The sequence below is a fragment of the Capsicum annuum genome, chromosome 3 (assembly GCF_002878395.1).
Source record: "Capsicum annuum cultivar UCD-10X-F1 chromosome 3, UCD10Xv1.1, whole genome shotgun sequence".
In the NCBI taxonomy this organism is placed as follows: domain Eukaryota; kingdom Viridiplantae; phylum Streptophyta; class Magnoliopsida; order Solanales; family Solanaceae; genus Capsicum; species Capsicum annuum.
Window position 1 is genome coordinate 47542637 of NC_061113.1, and position 5839 is coordinate 47548475.

General features: G+C 30.0%; 1 long non-coding RNA gene across 1 annotated transcript; it reads right to left on the bottom strand.

The window, feature by feature from the left end:
• Positions 1-1865: 1865 nt before the first annotated feature.
• On the bottom strand, positions 1866-5568 carry LOC107866340. Its single transcript, XR_001672884.2, has 2 exons — positions 5055-5568; positions 1866-2210 (listed from the first exon to the last, which is right to left on the bottom strand). It is a non-coding gene; the product is annotated as an uncharacterized LOC107866340 (long non-coding RNA).
• Between the last annotated feature and the right edge of the window lie 271 nt (positions 5569-5839).

Below are 5839 nucleotides of genomic sequence, written 5' to 3' on the forward strand. Positions count from 1 at the left end.
CACTTATTTTTTCAAGTTTCAAATAAATTTTGTCCAAAAAAATAATCTCATTGACCATTTTCTGAATTTGAATCTAAGCCGAGCGACAACGACGATGGCATGAGGCACCTCTTGATTCTTTCCTCACTTTCCACTTGAAGAAGTGTTACTCAATCAAAACACATTAAAGTTGTTTTCTCCCACCAATGTGGAAGAAATATACTTTTCTTAAATGGGTACACTTTCCCTCCAAAGCATTTTTTTTATTTTTCATCCACACTAATTGAATCCAATAGTATTAACTGGTTGTACTCCTTTTATCGTTATTTCACCCTGGTTGTTAATGAAATGACACTTGGACATAGTAGTCCCCTTACCTAAGCTCCAAGTAGGGTTGAAAGTTTACTAGTTCTGACTAATTATTTTTATAAAAAATGTGTCAAAGCAAGAGCCTTTAAAAATATCTGAAAATGATATGTGATAGACTTCATATGGAAGGATTGCTTGCATCTGAGAACAGATCATAGTTCATCGACTCAAAGGTAACCAAATGTTTTTAAGAGTTAGAAAAGGAAAAAATCACTTCTCCATACTATCCAAGTGCCAATGGGCAAGAAAAAACAATCCATAAAGTGTTGATTCAGAGCTTTAATAAAAGACTTATTAGACATGGAAAATGTCTTAACGAACTACTTGGAGTATATTGGACACACCAAACAAATTCAAAGTTCAGCATCAAAGAGACATTAATTTCTTCTGCATATGGTACATAGGTCTTGATATTGGTTGATATATGAATCCTAACTTAAGGTTTTCCCATGTAACTGAAAAGTCAAATAATGAGACATTGTTTGTAACATTAAATAAACTTGAGGAAGATAAAGACCAATCTTAGGTGCAAATGGTTTCTCAAAAGCAAAGGGTCAAAAGGTACTTCAACGAAATGATTAATTTTTGTATTTCAAAATTGGATATTATATTTGTTGAAAAGTAGAGATTAGAATAAAGAATCTTAATATTGAGAAATTGGGTTCAAACTAGCAAAGACCATACTTGGGTTACTTAAAAAACATAAAAAAGTTTGTACGAGCTTGAAGACGAGACTAGGTAAAGCTTCAAAGAAACAGAAATGTCAACCATCTAAACTGCTACTACTATTAAGGAATGTCCACTTCATTTGGTTGATTATATAACTCTGCTTATTATTATGAGCCGTTTATTTGAGATAGACAAATCAATCCTTAATTGGCATGATGATCAAATCGATACTAGGCCGCTAAAAATACTCAAGTAATTCAAGGATTACAATGAACAAATATGATCGGTAAGGTCAATGTTCACTATAAGAAAAGTGCTTATTACCTAGGGATTTTCATAGGAATAATTCGATAAAATTTCCAAGTAATTTGATTACCTGTGGATTTTCTTATCAATTAGAATCCAAAGGAAATACCTTCATAGGTAATTATCACCTGTGAATTTATAAAACCCCTAGGTAATTTAATTGCGGAAATAAATTTTCATGTACGTTATTTGCAAATTTATTTGCAATTAACTATCAAAATTTTGCATGAATTATTTGGTAAAATTTCATACAAAAAGGAATATACCTGCGGATTTTCACGAAAAAATTCACAAATTATTCTCCATGAAAATCTTCGAGCAAATTCAAAGAAAGTTTAGATGTGAAAATTCCTAATTAACAAAAGAAAATTTCTTGCTGATATTTATGAAACTATTTCACAAGAAAATTTGTGTGAAATGTTTCAAGTAAATCCGCAAGAACAATTTTTTTCAAGAAAAATTTCATGAATATTTAGCATGTACATCCCCATGGAAATTTTCAAGTAATAATTCACACGTAAATTACTAGAAACATTTCACAATTAGTCAAAAATCTAATTAAAACCTTCAATAATTCTCAAAAACATCATTCAATACAAGTCTAATGTAAACCATTACAGCTAACAAAAAAACATAATTCATAATATCCACATCAATAACGTATGATTCTTAAATGGTTCAAAACAAAATATTTCAAACTTGAATCTTCAATAAAACTACCAACCATCTGGGTCAGAATCACTTTCATCCACGTTATCAGGATTAGAATCACTTTCATTCACGTCGTCAGAGTCATCATCACTTTCATCCTCTTGGTTGTCTTCTTGAGATAAGTGTTCATCATTTGAAGATGATTTCTTGTATGCATGTTTCATTAACAAGTCCAACTGCAATGGATTATACAAGATTTACTCAATGGAAAATTCTCAAAGCAGAGATCTTTTTATATAACCAAAAATATTTATTTTGTACAAAAGAAGCAGTGATTTTGTCGAAGATGTGTGGAGTTGCAAGGTATACACCACAAGTATATAAGTGGAGAAAAGGGCTAAAAAAATAAACATTTCTACTGATTATATGGAGAAAAGGGCTAAAAAAATAAAACGTTTCTACTGATTATATGAACTTTTCACATTTGGGGCAACAACTAAAAGAACTTATGTGTGCAAATTATGAACCTTAATCCTCCAAGATTTAATGTATTAATATTAAATGGAGGAAGCCATACAGATAGAAGCAATAATTGTGATAGATCATCTGAAATTTGTGGTATTTGTAGAGACAATAACATCAAGACACCAACGTTACGGTAAATTGAGACAACACTATACGGGTTGAACAGTAGTAGCAAAATAACACTAAAAGTGCGTAACAATAGCAGAAAAATAGCACTAAAGTGTAGTGCAGTAGAAACACCACAAATGCAGAACAACAACATCACTTCTTATGTGCAAATGCCTACAACTAGAGACTCTCTCCTATGTGCAGATGCCTACAACTACTAGTAGGCTACCCCAAAGCACCTAACTACTAGCTACGACTCACCCACACGCACTAACCTACTAACCTAATCCGTGTTCTCCATACTTTCAAAGAGAGATAGAAAGTTTTAAAATTTTTAATATAATATTCTTTATAATTTAAAATAGATAAAAAAAAAAAATTAACTCTTTCTTAAAATTATTTTTTTCGTTATGATCTTTTAATTATCTATAATCTAGTAAAGAGATTGAAAATAATTAAATGTAGCATCTTGAAATGTATACTAGTGACTTTAAAATGGTTAAGTGTGGTGACTTGAAAATAGTTAAGTGTAGTTACTTGAAAATGGTTTAGTGACTTGAAATGTGTACTAGTGACTTGAAAATGGTCAAGTGCAGTTACTTGAAATGTGAATTAATGACTTGAAATTGGTTAAGTATAGTGTCTTGAAATGTATACTAGTGACTTTAAAATGGTTAAGTGTAGTGACTTTGAAATGTGTACTAGTGACTTGAAAATAGTTTAGTATAGTTACTTGAAAATGGTTTAGTATAGTGACTTGAAATGTGTACTAGTGACTTGAAAATAGTTATATGTAGTTACTTGAAATGTGAATTAATTACTTGAAAGTGTTTAAGTATAGTGACTTGAAATGAATGATTAAGTGTAGTGACTTGAAAATGGCTAAGTATAGTTATTTCAATTGTGAAGTAGTCACTTGAAAATGGTTAAGTATAGTGACTTGAAATGTGAATTAATTATTTAAAAATTTGTACGATTAAGTGTAGTGACTTGAATGTTAATTAAGATTGGGAGGATTTATTATTTCAAAAAATGAACTGACATTTTTTAAGAACCCAAAAAAATAAGAGAATTAAAGTGAAATTTATTCTTATTAAAACGATTAAATTGAATTCATTAAATGACATTTTAATTCCTAAGTTATCATTATGTTATAAAAAGTTCCATATAGAAGAAATTGAAAGTATTTATCAATGTTTTCAAGTTCACAATTTCAAGTAACTTAGTTCACATTTCAAGTGACTATACTTAACCATTTTAAAATCACTTGTACACATTTCAACTCACTACACTTAACTATTTTAAATCACTAGTATACATTCAAGTAACTACACTTAATCATTTTCAAGTCACAAGTTCACAATTTCAAATGACTACACTCAACCATTTTAAAGTCACTAGTATACATTTCAAGTCACTACACTTAACCATTTTCAACTCACTAGTACACATTTCAAGTGACCACACTTGACCATTTTCAAGTAACTAATTCACATTTCAAGTCACTACACTTAATCATTTTCAAGTCACTAGTACACACTTCAAGTCACTACACTTAACCATTTTCAAATATATAATTCACATCGCAAGTCACTACACTTAAAATATTTTCAAGTCACTATTATTCATTTCAAGTGACTGCACTTGACCATTTTCAAGTAACCAATTCACATTTCAAGTCACTATACTTAATCATTTTCAAGACACTACACTTAACCATTTTCAAATAACTACTTCACATTGCAAGTCTAGTACGCTTAAAACATTTCAAGTCACTAGTACACATTTCAAATCATTACACTTAACAATTTTCAATTAACTAATTCACATTTCAAGTCACTATACTTAACCATTTTCAAGTAACTATACTTAACCATTTTCAAGTAACTATATTTTATTATTTTCTAGTTATTAAGATAATAAGATAACTAAGGCTAAAGGAACATGTAGAAACAGAAATAAAAAAATAATGAAAAACAAGAATAATACTAATGTATACAGACTAATCAAAGAGAGCATTGTCCATCTTCAACCACAAAAGGTTTCCCTCACCTCAAACATTAGTGAAAATGACACACCCGAAACTTGAAAAACAGTTAGTTTCTTCAAGAACACCCAACAACTATTTTACAAATTTAGTTTCTTCAACAACAGTTATACCTCAAAGAACAACAAAACCCCACTTAACAGATCTTTAGTCAAACTAATTTAGATGGTATAAACTTTAACTAACTTCCCACAAATCTAGCTCCTAAATATGACCAAATAAAAGCAATAATATGACAAAATCAAGAATTTACATTTCTTCGTCTGAAGTAGATTCCTCCTAGTAGAATCTTGATTAATAAAAATCCTATCTTTATAATCAAATGACCAAAAAAAAAACTTAAGTAGAACTATTCATCGCAGAAATCGAATATGAAAAAAACAGTACAAAAAATACAAACCTAATAAAGAAGCTGAAGCTGAAACACCAGCTAAAATGGGACAAGAAAACAGTAGAAACAGTGATACCATCAGCGGCTTGGTGTTTTTGGTGGTTGATTGATGGCCCGACGGCCAAAAAATGGTGGAACGGCGGCTGTTTGGGGTGAAGAGAAAGGAGAAAAAAGAAAGGGTGAGGTGGAGTTTGTCGGTCCACTGGTGGAGTAGCGGCGGCTATGAAGAATAGGGATGAGAAAAGGCGGCAGGGCACAGTGGTCCACCGACCATAGGCGGCCGGTGGTGGTGATGTTGTTTAGAGAGAGAGTGAGGAGGCAGAAATTATTGGGAATGAAATTAGGGTTTTGATTTTGTATGTGATTTAAAAAACAGCGAAAACTGATTTAATATTAATCATTGTTCAAATATGATGAATGGTTGAGATTAAAATTGAGGAGATGGATCAAATTGGGATTAGAAATTGAGTTAAAAAAAGATTGAATTGGGGATTTTAATTGAGTCAAATTAAATTCAATTAGCACAAATTGAGTATAAATGGCTAGATTTTAAATAAATTAGAAAAATTGAATTAAGTTGATATTTAATAAACATAGTAACTATATAAAATTAATATTAAAAAATAAATAAAATTATTATTCTCAAATTAATTATCAATAAATTGTGTAGATAAAATTAATGATATCAATCGCATAATAATGTTAATTTTTTAATTGATTAATTAGTTTCATTATTATAACTTCAATGTTGTATTATTACTTCGACCGTATGATGTTAATATATTATTCAAAAT